Here is a 14,514-nt window from a genome sequence, read left to right as displayed (position 1 = left end):
AAAAAACCACTAAGTATCATCCTTGCCCCTTCAGAGGGCAAGGAGTGGAACATGAGCAACAAGAAGAAAGTTTCTCAAAGGTCACCAAATGCATCGTGGCTTAAATGGAAATGATGATCATCCAGGTTGTTGGTGTTCAGAAAACAGTCACGTGCATTAGGATTGAGCAAGGTGTTCAACTCATGTAAAGAATTCAAAGAGTTTGCTCAAACACAGTAAAGAAATATGGGTATAACCCAATACATTCACAACCACAGCAGCTTAAGGAATGCACCCCAGAAAAGCATAGGTGTCATTAAGTTTGCTTTGTAACTTTTGCTCAGTTTGAGGACTCAACTCTGGATCCTCAAACTCTTTGCTTCACATGAAGAGATTCCCCTCTCCAACTCATCACTCTCCTAAAAGTACTGCTAGAGAAAGGTCTGAAGGCTGATGTTGGATCTTTGGGTCTGACATCTCTTTCAGGAGCAGAAACTCCCCATTCCCCCATGAAAAGGCAACTCCCAGCAAATTAATTCCAACTCCATCACCGTCCTGTATTGCATTACAGAGCTTTGCTGCTCCTGTGCATTCCAAGTCATGGACAAAGTCAGGAACCCCCACCAATGCTCAACCAGCCGTGCTTGGGTTGGTTAGATATTATAACACCACTAAAGCAGCACTAAAACTGCCCTCTCAGGCTCTCTGTGCCAGGCAGCCTACAAACACCACTGAGAAACACTGCTGTGTCTTGAAAGACACTATAATCTTTGCCAGTGTTCTTTACTACTCCTCAGGAAATGACAGGCTCATTTTTCAAAGCAGTAAATTCCAATAAATTCTTCTTAAACTGGATGGAAATCTGAAAGTTTAACAGACCTAATAAATTCTATTATCTGTATTACCAAGCCAGCCTTACACAAACAAATACATCTAAATTAAGACTTGAATCTGCAAATCTTCCTCCATGTGAATAGGAGCTCTGACTTTAGTGGGGCTGCTCCCATCAAGGAAAGAGGGGTCTTCTCTTTTTACACTATGTAAACCATGGGAAGTTAATTCCTCCCACACAAAGCTCTCACACAATCCCTGCTGCATCTTGCTCCTGGCTCATAAGTTGAATATTCATTTCCACACAGCTTCAAAAGGTGTACACTCTTCAGCATCTGTCAGGCACTTTTTTCTTTTGTAAAATGAGAAATGTACTGTGAATTGAAAGAAGTTTGGGTTTTTTTTTTTTGCATTCCCTTGTAATAACAAGATTTATGTCCTTAGCAAGTAAAAAATTATAGTCCAAAAGCATTGCTAAAACCTTTTAAGGCCTATATTTAGGGACCGACCTGGAAGATGACTCTTTACCACAATCTCCAACACTAATAATTCTTTCCAGCCTAGGGCTCTAGGTAATGATTGTGCATCAAGGTCATGTTCTTGCCTGGACAAGTTTATTTGCTGTATGTTTTTAGTAACATACAGACCACACATCTTAGAAAGTCACAGAAGCATAAATGCTGACAGCAGTCAGGAAAGAACACCAACTTTTGGGGTATTACCCATAAAAGTCTGCAAACATCATCCTGCATCACTATTAGTGCCACCTATATGTCTGCAAGAGGACTTCTCATGGGGCATCACTTATCACACACAAAAAAAGGGGACAATGCACACAAGGGTCACATCTGCACACATCTTCTTTATCTACTCTATAGGACCTGATCTTTAAAGTTTCTCAAATGGCTCCAAGACTGTACATTAAAACAGAAAAGTCCCCAAATAATACCAGTGACCTCTCAACACACTGTCCAACCTTGAGATGGTTAACATCTTGTTTATTTCTTTCTCCAGGGCTTGGGAAGAAGATGGGAGAGACAGCAAACAGCAGCAGATGCAGAGCCCACACTCTTGTGATTTCACTGGAGAGGGGACAGTTACATCATTAATCAACTTTGTCTTAGGAGGCCACATTGGTAAATGTCACTCCTGAGCCTCCAAGGGAGTGACACTTCAACTATTCCATGGTGCAACCTGAACATAAGCTCAGCAAAAACTACAGATGCAATTAATTCACAGGAACACCAACAAGCAAGCTTTATGGTTCTTAGGTTCATCCCCTTTTCTTTCATCTTTATATATTTAATTTAAAGTATCAACCTATGCACAAGCTTTTCAACCTGTGCAGTATAGAGACCAATGGTCAGGCTTCCTAGATGCTTTGATTAATTGCCAGTAACTTATGCCTTCAAGTATCTGATGTTTAATTAAAAAACAAGGATTAAGCCAAATTGGTTTGTTAGTCAGACCAAGGTCAGCTGATGTAAAGGAACTACAATCTTAACAGATTTTCCTTATTGCATTGCAAGGCTTGAGTACTTTATTTCATTACGTGCAGAGGTCATGACAGAGCCAGCACTCAAATAAAAATTGTTCCAAGTCACTCAATGTATCCCAGGTTCTTGTAACTCCTCACGGAAATAAAGAGCAGCAAATGTTTATCCCTCTGTTTTCCCCAGCATTACTGGTTTACGTTCCTGTAGCTGAGGCAACCACACCAGGCCAAGCAGCTTTCAGCCTTTCAGAAAGATTAACTTCTTAAACAGGCACAAACAGCCAAGTTCAGCTCCAGCCAGCCAAGGTGAGTGAGTGGCAGACACACAGCTCATGGACCTGAGCACAGCACAGGAGACCATGTGATAACCTCCTCACTGAGATCATCCCCCCTCTAAAACTCCACTCATGGCAAGGTCAGCTCGGAAGTTTAAGATTACCCCAGGTTTGATTTGTTTGCAAAATGTCATTCCTTGCTAAACAAAATTCTGGAAAAAATGAAGTAAGAAAGAAAGAAGGTGGTAATGACTGCCTGGAAAGAAGATGGAAAGGAGCACAGCAACAAGTGCAAAAGGCATCCAGAAGAAAATTTTATTGCTGACAATGTTCATGACACCTCACAGCAATGCCAGGACCAAGGAATACTTGAAATTTGAAAAAAAAAATGCCAACTTTCCAAGTCCTTCTGCACAGTGAACACCACAATGACAACAGTCTAGATCTTCCAATAGACTGCAACTCCAGAACTCCCAGGAATGTTGGGCACAACTGAGCATAAATAAAAGCAACTTTTAGGTTTATAACACATACATCAGTTGAACAAGAGCTAACCAAGTCTAAAACTGTACTACCAACTTCCTCATTTCCTTTCTTCCTCTCCCATCCCTGGGAAAAGATGTGAAATACAAGTTATTGCTGCAGTAGGCAAACATTAATAGTGACTGAAACCACTTAACCATCTATTCTTCTTTCCCTTCCCCTCATTTTTATTTTAAGAAAACCCACAGAATCCCTCTCCACTCCCCAAGAAGGGCTCCAGCATAACAGAATTTTTCATCCTTTGCTAGTTTGAGTATAGACCTAATTTAGGATTAAATGCAACTCAACACACACTTTATTTCAAGCCATAAATATCCAAGGTTAAGAGATGCTGAGAGAACTGGCTGACAGGACAAGACAAAAAGAAAAACTAAATTCTTCCATACCATCCATGCCACGAGCTCACTGCACAGAGGTAATGGCAAAGAGCTGAACCTGAGTACGTGGCAATTGATGGGGGCTATTCATGCCTATTTTTCATGGATCTGCCAATCTTCAGATTTCACAAGAAAAACCCTGTGTCCCACAACTCAGCTCTACTCCTTTTCAGTCAGCTCAAAGTGTGACCGATGGTAGAAGCCTGATCAAATTCCTTGCTTTATCCACGCTTGAATTAAAGCCTTGCCTCGGCAGACCAAGTTACATGAGCTTTCCCTCTTTCAGAGCATGCCAGCCATTAGTGCTGGTGCAAGCACTGCAGGTAACACCAGCAAGTCCCAGGGAGCTCCAGTTTGGTTCCAAAGAGATTTCACTCTTGGTGAAGCAGTTGGGATTTCTGCATCTCTTGTTAGACACTCCAGTGCTCTGTTTTCATCTGCCAAAAACATACTCTTGAAAAATCCAGCCTACTCTGATCTGAGAAGTGGGAACTTCTTCAAATAACTAATCAAATCATGTTCTCATGGGTGGGTCTCAGCTCTCTAGTACTGATGAATATCAAAGAAATTTTCAAAATGTTTATGGGTCAGATAGAGGCACAAAGGCAGCAGTTGCCATTACAGCATGGTTGTGCAGAAGGAGCACTGCCCCTGGCCACAACAGGCACATCAGCTCCAAGTGAACCTTCCCCCAGCTCTCCTGGAAAAGCACCTTCTCACTGTGTCCCTGCCACAGGGAGCACCTGCACACATCCATCTGCAGCCCCGGTCCAAGCCTGCCCGCTGCCCTTGAATTCCTCTTCAGCTCCAGGGATCCCCATGAGCACCACAGGGAGAACAGCAGCTAAGGCTCACCCACCTCCTCTCTGGGGAAGCAAATCAAAGTCCAAATGGTTTCCCTAAAGGGCACCTGCCAAACCTCTGTGCAGGGCCTGGGAGAGAGACAAGGAAGGAAACAGACGGAAGATTTAGTTTGCTGCCAAGAACCAGAGCCCAACCTCATGGGTGTGGGGAAAAGCGTTCCTGGAACAGGCCAAGGGCTGATAATAACCTTCAAAGGTGCTTCTATGGAGGAGGTCATAGAATAGTTTGAGTTGGAAGGGACCTTTAAAAAAAACCTAGTTCAACTTCAGCCATGGGCAGGAGCATCTATCCCTAGATCTGGTTGCTCCAAGCCCCCTCTTCCCTTTGAACACTTGTGGAGCAGAACTGCTTGCTTCTCAAGGGACAGACTCACAAATGTGTGACAGGAAGGTGGGCATGTAAAAGGCTGATGGCTTGGGCCAAATGGGAGGAGTGAGCAAACAAGGAGAGAACTGGGTCAGGAGGAGCCTGTGTGACTCAGCCAAGCGCTCGTGCAGCAGGAGCGTGGAAATGTGGAAATCTCCGCGTTTAAGAGCGTGCACACGCAAATGCAATATTTTACAATCCTCCAGCATTTATAAAGTGCTCCAAGCGCTTCACAGTTGTTAATTAAGCAACAGTACTCACAAATCAGAAGCATAAGATTGAGATATAACTATGTCAATTTTCAACAGTATGATAGTTATCATGGTTTAACCCCAGGCAGCAGCTCAGACCCACACAGCCACTCATTCACTCCACACCAGTGCAATGGGGGAGAGAATTGGAAGGCTAAAAGTGAGAAAACTCATGCATTGAGTTTAAAAACAGGTTCATAAGTAAAACACAAGCTGCACACAAGCAAAGCAATACAAAGAATTCATTCCTCAGTTCCCATGGGCAGGCAGGTGTTCAGCCATCTCCAGGAAAGCAGGGCTCCATCACATGATGATGATATGGGAAGACAAACACCATCTCTCTGAACATCCTCCTCCTATTCCCCCAGCTCTATACACTGACCATAGCTCCATGTGGTCTGGAATATCCATTGGACCATCTGAGGCCAGCTGTGCCACCTGCATCCCCTCCCAGCTCCTTGTGCCCAATCCTGCTCACAGGTGGGATGGATGAGAAGCAGAAAAGGCCTTGGCTGTGTGTAAACTCTGCTCAGCAGTACCCAAAACATCCCTGACTTATCAACAGCTTCCAGAGCAAATCAAAAACACAGCCCCATATTAGCTACTATACAAAAAATTACCTCTACTCCAGCCAAACCCCGTGCAGTAACTTAGGGAATAAAATCTGCTTTTAAGCAGTCACATACCCCAACTCCTCCTGCCTCACAGAGCCCAGGCTGTGTCCCACTGCCAGGCAGCACAGCACTCTCTGAAAGAGGCTGGTGTTGAGGATTTGAAGCCAGACTCCTGCTTCACAGCGTGCCCGATGCTGAGCCATGCCTTGATCACCAGCCAAGCCCCACACAGAGGTAACCTTACCAAAGTAACACCACTATGTGCCTGTAAATTGTGATTTTGTGCTTGACTGGTGTTATCTGCCTCTTCTTGCACTTTGGCTGTGCAAATTAACTTCAGCAATTTCATCTTAAAGCTTGTGTTTTACAGTACTGATTTCCCTGAAAAGTATATTTTTTTTTAGATTTGCTTTTATTAGTTCAACCACATTTGCCAAGTTTCAACAGATGACTTCTTTCTCAGCTGCCTAATTTCAAATTCACCTTTACATATAGCTTAAAAGGGGGCAAAAAGTCATCACAAGTAAGTGGGATGTGATGCTTAACATCAAGGCTTATGCAAATACACTTTAACAGTATCAGTTGAGGGTCAAGAATCATGAATTCACTCTACAACACAGGAGAATTAGAAAGAAAAAGGATGAATCCTAGCCAAAACTTGGAAATATGTATACTCCTGATTAATACAAGGCTACTAGGAAAAAGCAGATATGAAGTCACACCTTGTTTTATTCAAGTGAAAAGCCAAAGTGTACAAGAGCCAAAAAGAACTTATTCTATGCAGTGGCAGACTGAAATACAGCAATATTACTCCTTCAACATTAATAAAACATGTTGTATACAGAGCTTTTTTCTTCCCAGTCCTTGAAACCCTGCCAAGTCATAAGCTTTTTATGGGAACATTGAAATGAATGTTGATCAGAGCCATACCCATAAGAGTTTTAAATTTTACCACCACTTAGAGGCAAGGGCTTCCCCCCAGTCCCTCACGCATCTGCAAATCTGTACATTTTTGAAAAGCCTGATGAATTAAAAAACCTCATACACATCTCCATCTATGAAGATACTGAATTCCCTCTTGGATTACCAGGCCTTGAAAGGATTGTGAACTCCTCCACCCTCTAAAATGAAGCTCCTCAAAGGCAAAATTTTACATTTTATATACAAAACATAACAGCTACTTGGTAAGTGAAATTAGAGCACCAGAGGTCACCTCATTACCAGGAACACAATATTCTTTTCCCCATTCCCTCCCATATTCATCAGCATCTGTTTTTTTCCAAGGCCTAAGCTTTATTTTTCCAAAAGTTAACACTGGCTCATAAAAACACAATTAATTTGGAAGTACAAGGCTCCTGGCACCCAGACAAGAGTTGATCATTCACTTGTCGCATCTAATGTGATAGAGCTTCAACTGAGTTGGAAAACTTTATAAAATAAGGGGCTTCTTCCTATCTAATTAACACAGCAATAAAATTTAACAGTCTGGCATGGCAATTTCTTTCCAGCATTATGTTTTTCAAATAACTCATCTACTCCCACAGTCTACAAGACCTTTTACAACACACCAAACAGTAATTTACCCTTTCCAGCTTAAAGGCTTCAGTTTGAATCCTCTGTATCAAACCAACCAGGGCAGCAAAGATGCTGCACCACAAGACTGCACAAACATCTACTTACCCTACATGCTTTTACATCTATTCTGTAATTGTAGCACTAAAATCTGCGTCCATTGCAATATTTATCCATTTTATCACTGACATAAATTTTAAAAGGTATTAATTAGGTGCACAATGCTTTAAATTTAATAGGGAAATGGACAAAAAGTGCACAGGCTACATCCAAGTAGGTCTGTCTTTCAGGTCCCTGGGCTGGGAACTTGTGTTGTTTGTATACTATCTTGATTTATGTTTATTTAAATAATGCCAAATATTAGTTTTAAATTTACAGTGATTGCTTTATAAGATGTCTCAAATCCTATCAGGATAAAGAGCTTACACTAAACAAAACAGTTTGTTTATACTAGTAATGCATCACATAGGAAATACTTAAAATCCCACATGTTCAAAGCAGGACAAAATTACAGCCTATCTTTCCACAAGAGGGTTGCTATCTCCTGCTACCAAGAGCCAGAAGGACCACATGCAGATCACAAGGCCTCAAAGCTCCAGTCAGGAGAGGCTGGTCTGCAGAACTTCAGTAAAGCTGAAAGTGAATTTTAATGCTACCTTAAAATAACCATTCACACATGCAAACCAATTACTGGTGCAGGTACTTCAGTGTGAAAGCAAAGGCAGAGCAACACCTTGTCCTTCTCTGAAGTACACTAAATATTTACACATTCCTATAGAGATGCCTCTGCATACCCAAGTCCTGTATTCTGTACTCTGGAACTGTGTTTGTACAAGGACTAGCAGAGCAAAACCCTCCTCTACAGTTGATGCTCTTTTGTGCTGGGATCACAAATTGAAAGTGGGTAAGTACTCAAAATCATGGATCCTGAGTGAAATCTCAGCACACTTTACAGCCTCTCATGTCCAATGACTGCACAAATCTTCTCCTCCATCTATAGACTGAAAAAATATTCCCCCAGTTTGTACACAAATGACAGCAGGTCAGTTTTGAAGGGCAAAGAAGGAGAAAGGCAGCACTCAAAACTCTAAGGATTATTTACGAACAAACTGAAGCCCTATAAACTTGGCTATTGAAGAAAGACAATCCTCTCTAGCTTATGCCAAGTGGGTCAGACAGAGGAAGAACCTCAGCAGTCTTCAAAGTCAAAGCAGATGGGGAAGTGAGTGAGTGCCCATGTGAGCAAAGAGGAAACAAGATTCTATTCATTTTAGCTGGTTTCAGAGCTTCAGTTTTCTAGATACCATTGACTGACAGAAGCAGAAGAGCTCCCTTCTGTAACATGCATTAGAACTGCAGAGTAATTACTCAAGACTGCTAGAGATGCAAAAAAAAAAAATAAAAATAAAGTCCCAGCATGTGCAGGTTGAGAATGTTGTTTAGCTCAGTAGGAGGGAAGTAGGTGAAGTGGAAGAAAGGTTCTAAGAGGCAGAGAATGGGAGAAATCTTCCTTGCTTTGTAGCTATGAAAAAACCTCTTGGGATTCTTTATCATTAGTGTTTCAGTATCAGAGATATAAATATTTATGTAGCTGTAAAGTAGGTTCTACTTTAGTGCTAATTGTAGCTCTAATTAGTGTGTTTAAAAAAAAAAAAACATAAGCTTACAAGCACATTTTTTACCCTTTTTGAAATAAAAAAGCAGCAGTCCACACATGCCACAGAATGACCATACATCACATTCCTTAAAAAGCTGAAGCTGACCTCTTGGTCCTTTCTCAGGCTTTACATCACCAGACAAGATCTGGGCCAAGACCATTTCCATACACAGGGATGCATCTCTGTCTCAGGCTAACCTCATCATCCAAGTGGTGAAACCTAAAACCAGCTCCTCTCCCCCAGGGTCATGATTGTGGAGCTGGGAATCCCTCCATCTGCCTCAGCAATATAAAAACATCACTGCCTGCAAAATAAACAGCACATGAATCACAGAACAATTGCCCCTCCAGTCAATGCTGCTCATGCCACCCACCAAGGGCTAATAATTTTTTAAGAGATCTCTCTCCCTAAAAAACACTTCATACTTTGAAGAAAGACCTTGTGCAAGTTGACAACACGCAACTTCCTTTCAATCCACCCAAAGGAAGGATTCCCTCTCCAAATTCCTGGGAGTTTTGCAATCAGACAGAGCAGACCTTGAAGGACCACAGAAATACTTTGAATGAAGAAGTTTTAAACGGAGCTGAGAACAGTGGAAGAAGGAGTATTCAGTGCTGCAGCTTGCTAGGGAGACACAGAAGCCAAGGACATGCTGAGGAGATGCTCATCTTCCAAAGAAAATACTGCTAAGAGAAACAGGCATCCTTCCACCACTTATTTTAGGAGGTGGCTGCTGAGCTGCATCAGCTATTCCACGGGTGTCTCCATGAGTGTTTTCTGTCCAAGACTTCTGCTGGAAGAGCTAGAGCTGCAAAACTTGTAAGGAAACTCAACAGAAAGAGGCACTGAGGGGTTGAACAACACCAACCCAGTTTGGATACACACATCTTCACTTATGCAAACTCAAGTGATCTGATATCCAGGGTGGGTCATGTGGGGCACAGTCAAGATAGAAATACGTATATTAAATCTTTGCTTTTTTTTCTGTGTGTGTAACTATACATCAAAAAATTTGCTAAAATGAGAGGTATGAAGGAAAGGAAAGAGGCTGTGCTATGAGTAACAGAAGCAGGGGGAACTTCAAATTACAAGCTCGTCAGCTTTTTCTCCAATTACTATTTATCATGCATGCTGAAAAGTTAACTACCTTGCTTTAAGTAACTTTTACCATGACAACTCTTCCTTTTAGCAAATATATCATCATTCTCACAGCAACTTCAGATGCTTTAGGATGCAAAGTGAGGACTCCCCAAATCCTTCTCCCCACTAAGAAAGATCCAAACACATTAACCTTGAAGGACCATGGAAAACTGCATTTGCTGAAGTCAAACCTTTCTCTGCATGCTGGTATAGTTGGAGGAGAAAAAAAAAAGATGTATATACAAGGTAAACTCATGCTGGCTTTTTAACAGCATCTGCACAAAAAAGATTTTTTTTCTATGTGCCATGTACAGTTGACCTGGGATAACACTGCAGCGTGGGGAGTTGAAAAGGGATCACCTGATGAAACAGAAATACCTCCCTCCAAACTATATTGCAGGAATTCCAGCCAAGCACCCCAACCACAGCAAACAGTAAGAGCTTTCTGGAACAGCACACATTCTGTGTCAGCACAGCAGCATTAGTACAAAACTCAACTCAAATAAAGGAGCACTGACCCTTTGGAAAGGGTGGGGCTTCATCAGGCTCCCCCCACACCAAAGACCACCAAAGATACTCCAAGCACTGCAAAAAAATTATTATATCAAAAGGAGGAAAACAATGTCAGCCTTGTACATGTTTTGTTGCTGAATAATGACAGTGTTTACCTTCCCAGCCTAACACATTACTGCTCTGGACCCAACTTTAAAACAGAGTACATGACAGAATTAATTATGCCCTTTCCTCTTAACTACCATTCCCTGGTTATTTATTAGCTCAGTCTGCATATATTCATAGATGTGTCTAATAAACAGTGTTAAAAGGACTTAAAACTGATGCCTAAATACTTCCCTCATTTGCAGAGTCCTCTCCATCCTCTGGACAGGCAGTGGCATCAACAAATACAGCCTCAGGCTGCAAATTAGTCACTGCTCAAGCAGCTGAGGGAGACGTGGGGGAACCTCAAGCACACTGCAATGGCATGTCTCAAGAGCAATGCAGTGCTGGATCCCAATCTGTCTCAGAGGGTTCTGCTAAGGACTTTTCCACCTTTTGGCTCACTCACAGTTTGGAGTCCACCAGCCCATCCCCATGTGTTTCTGGAAAAAACAAAAGCTACACCACACAAAATACCCTGAGTTCAGCACCCTGGCAAAGGAATGGCAGATAGATAAACCCCAATGAGCTACCTAAAAGAAAACTAAAGGGAACTCAAAAGCCTCTCTGCAGTTGTCTGTCTTCAGTCTCCTAAAGTCCTCCTTGAAGAAGGACAAATACCAGGGAAAAGCAGATTGGCTTAAACCAGAAATCTCCAATCAATTTTATTTCACCAAGGTCTCTCATCTCAAGGAAAGAAGCTGCTGTGCTGACCATTCACTGGAAGGACATCAAAAGGAAGAGAGGGTGGCTACTGCAGAAAGCAGAGATAGGAGAAAAAAGAAAAGCCTTTCACAGACACTTTGCAAAGAGCACCAGCACTTTTGTCATGGTAGATGTTAGGATGCTATATTCCTACCTGAACACTGCAGTTGCTTTTGGCCTCATCCAGGATCCACAAGGAACTGCAGCTAACACATCAAATTATCTGTATGTCTAGGGATTAACTTCCTGTCTTGCATCAGAGGTTAATTAGGTCTTCTCTCCACCACAAAGGAAAACAGTACATTTTGGTACAGCAGCACATTTAGCTCTTCCACCCATCATCCATGGCACCACAGCACTGGATTTGTGCTCAGAATGCCCCAAAGATAGACAGAATTTAGAAAGAGACAAGACCAGGTGCTTTCAATCAACACTCAGATCCTGTCAATGACCAATTATGCGGAATCTGCATTTTAGAGGTGTAGATGGGGTTCAAAGATCAAAAGTGGGTGTTAAATCTGTTCCAGTTCTCCTGTCTTTTGGGCTAAAAAAATATAAAACTCTTCAAGTTTTTTATGATTTTTCCATATCAGAAGCTCCTGCCTAAGGGTAAGAGGGAGGAGAAGGGCATGGAAGAAGAGCAGCTGTACCTAAAAGACTGGAAGCATGAAGGTTGCATTTCATCACAAAATGATGTTAAGTGACAGCAACAAGTTTACCTTCCAGTGGAAAAAAAATGCAGAGCATCTCTTGAAAAAATTATAAATTGATGAGATTATACAGTAATATGCAGATATAACCTGTATTTCATTATTCTGCACAACGTCCACTTCATCTGATTCAATGAATAAATGAGGTCCTTATGTCATATTAGAGGCATTACCCCACTTTTGTTTACAACATCTTTCTAGCCTTTAACCACAGCACAGGCAGCACAGCTGGCTGGCAGCTCAACATTTCAGCCCAACGTGCAAAAGAAGATAGGAGAAGTGATTCTAAAAAAATCCACAGGAAAAAATCTTGCTTCACTTACCTAAGCAAAGTTGTCATTAGAGAGTTTTCCAGTAATAAAATCCAAGAAAAAAAAGCCTGAAAAAAACATAGAGAAGGCAAAGTTTTAGTACCTAGGATATTACTCTCACTCATATTTTTTTCTTAGGAATTGGAAAAGCCAATGATTTAAAGAAAAGGTAACTTCCCTCCATTAGTTGCCTTTCTGATGATAGTTATTTGTAACAAAAAGCTCTTCCTCAGACAATGAATGTATGAGAAACAATAGGGCAGATTTTTCACTGCTGCTGCCAGCATTATACCAGTGCAATTCCCCAAATGTCAATCACGTTGGGCTGCAATAAAACCAGTGTTATCCAGCAGACGAGTCAGGCCTAAGGCAATTAGCTGAACTGCCCCATTTAGATTTTCAGTCATCTCTCCCTCCCACTGAGCTGGATTATCAGAAAGTCTAGACCAAGTTGTGGGGTGGGAATCAAGGAGTCACCCATGTTCACACACAGAGTAAGGCTGAAGATGGCCAGAAACAAAAATGCTTCTTATAAAAAAGATACCCAAACCACCCCAAAGCTAATTGCAAAAGACTGAGGCAGAATAACACATACCAATATTAAGAAAGCTGGGAAATACAAGACCTCATTATAGGCATAAAAATCTAAAGCAAAGTACAAGTTACTGGCAAAAATGGCATGTGGCCATGACAGGTTTTACCACAATCACTGCTACCAAAAAACCCAAAAGCTTGTTGAGACTCATGAATGCAGACTGGGGGGAGAAAAAAAAGAAACCACACACCCAAACTAACTGAATATGGATGACTGCAAGCCTCCAAATCATAGAGGGAGTTGACCACTGTTTAGGAGGAAGAAATCATTGCTTGTTCCAAGATTAAAAACTTATAATTCTGGCCCCAGCTGAAGCACTATCATTCACTAATCTGCTGCAATTTAGTCGGGCTGATCCCCCGCTCAGACAGACGGGGCATTATCAAAAGTTCCTCCATTCATTTCGCTTCCTGTTAGGCAGTGAAAGCCCCTTTCATACCCTCCTCCAGAGGCTGCTGAAGCCAGGGAAGAGTTTCTGATAGAGAAGATAAGGTAGTTGGATTTATTCATGAGAGGAGGAAGGGAAGTTGTACAGGCTGATTACAGCTGCTCCAAAGCTGAAAACTAGAGGTTTGGAGAAGGGAGGTACAAGATGATGGATTTCTTATTAAATAAGCATTATACCACTACCATTATTGTTAGAAGTAGCATTAACTCTCCTGATACTTAACTACAGGATTGAGATTTTACTCTGAACTTGGCATCATCAAATAATAATTAAATTAAATAATTCAAAAATACGTGGACAAGGCAGAATGTGGTATTTTTTAGGAGACTGAGTAAATAAGTTTTTAAAAAATAGAATACCTAAGAGCAAAGGATAAACTAGCCAGAGTCAGAGGGAAGACACTAGAAATGGTCTCCAGATTGAGACTGTTCACATATCATTTTCAGGGTCAGATCTTGTTCTCATTGTCGACATGAGCACTCTCAGACTTCAATGGGGCAGGATGGTGATTTCCACATTACTTAACATGTGTCAGCAATTTTGAACAGTTGCTTTGCAGATTCTTAGAGCAAACCAAGCAAAACCTCAGCAGTGAGAGCCCAGTACAGTACTTGGCGGATGAAAAGCTGCCTGGAAACTCTATCAAGTTCTCTGAAAAACATTCCCCCATTAATGTTCAAACAATCTGGTATAGTTAGAATAGTTTTTAAATGCAACAAGATGGAAATGCAAACAAAAACACATTTCTCAAGTTTAAAGGGGTCGAGCCAAAGCAGCAAAGCTCTACCAGAAGTTAGGGCTAACAATGATGGTTACAGGGGTAAACCCTCCCTCTTCCTTCCCCTCTCCCAGACTATTCTTCTCCAAATGGAGGAGTAAAATAAACAAGAATCAAAATACCCACAGCAGAAAACCACAAGCAGCTTTAAAAGAAAGAAAATAACTCAGCTATACCTCATCATTATTCCATCCAATCCAAATACATATCAAGTCTTTAACTGTTTTCCCCTCTGACAATGCTAAATGAGATAAAAACAAGCAAAAATTATAATTTTTTTAATACACTATTATGTGAGTGGGAAAACTTAAAGGCACCAGTGTGAATTAGACAAGGATGGTAAAT

General features: G+C 41.5%; 1 protein-coding gene across 4 annotated transcripts in view; it reads right to left on the bottom strand.

The window, feature by feature from the left end:
* Positions 1 to 14,514, bottom strand: part of AKAP13 (A-kinase anchoring protein 13) — a 208,718-nt gene that overhangs the window by 175,959 nt on the left and 18,245 nt on the right. For all 4 annotated transcript variants that reach the window (XM_071441287.1, XM_071441288.1, XM_071441289.1 and 1 more), the window contains exon 2: positions 12,361 to 12,416. The gene's annotated coding sequence lies outside the window, so the exon portion shown is untranslated. The remainder of the gene's footprint in view (positions 1 to 12,360; positions 12,417 to 14,514) is intronic.

The sequence above is a fragment of the Agelaius tricolor genome, unplaced genomic scaffold (genome assembly GCF_023055355.1).
Source record: "Agelaius tricolor isolate 1412-34295 unplaced genomic scaffold, bAgeTri1.0.p SCAF_16, whole genome shotgun sequence".
Lineage (NCBI taxonomy): Eukaryota > Metazoa > Chordata > Aves > Passeriformes > Icteridae > Agelaius > Agelaius tricolor.
Note: the sequence above shows the minus strand (reverse complement) of the source record. Positions and strands in the feature narration are given on the sequence as shown.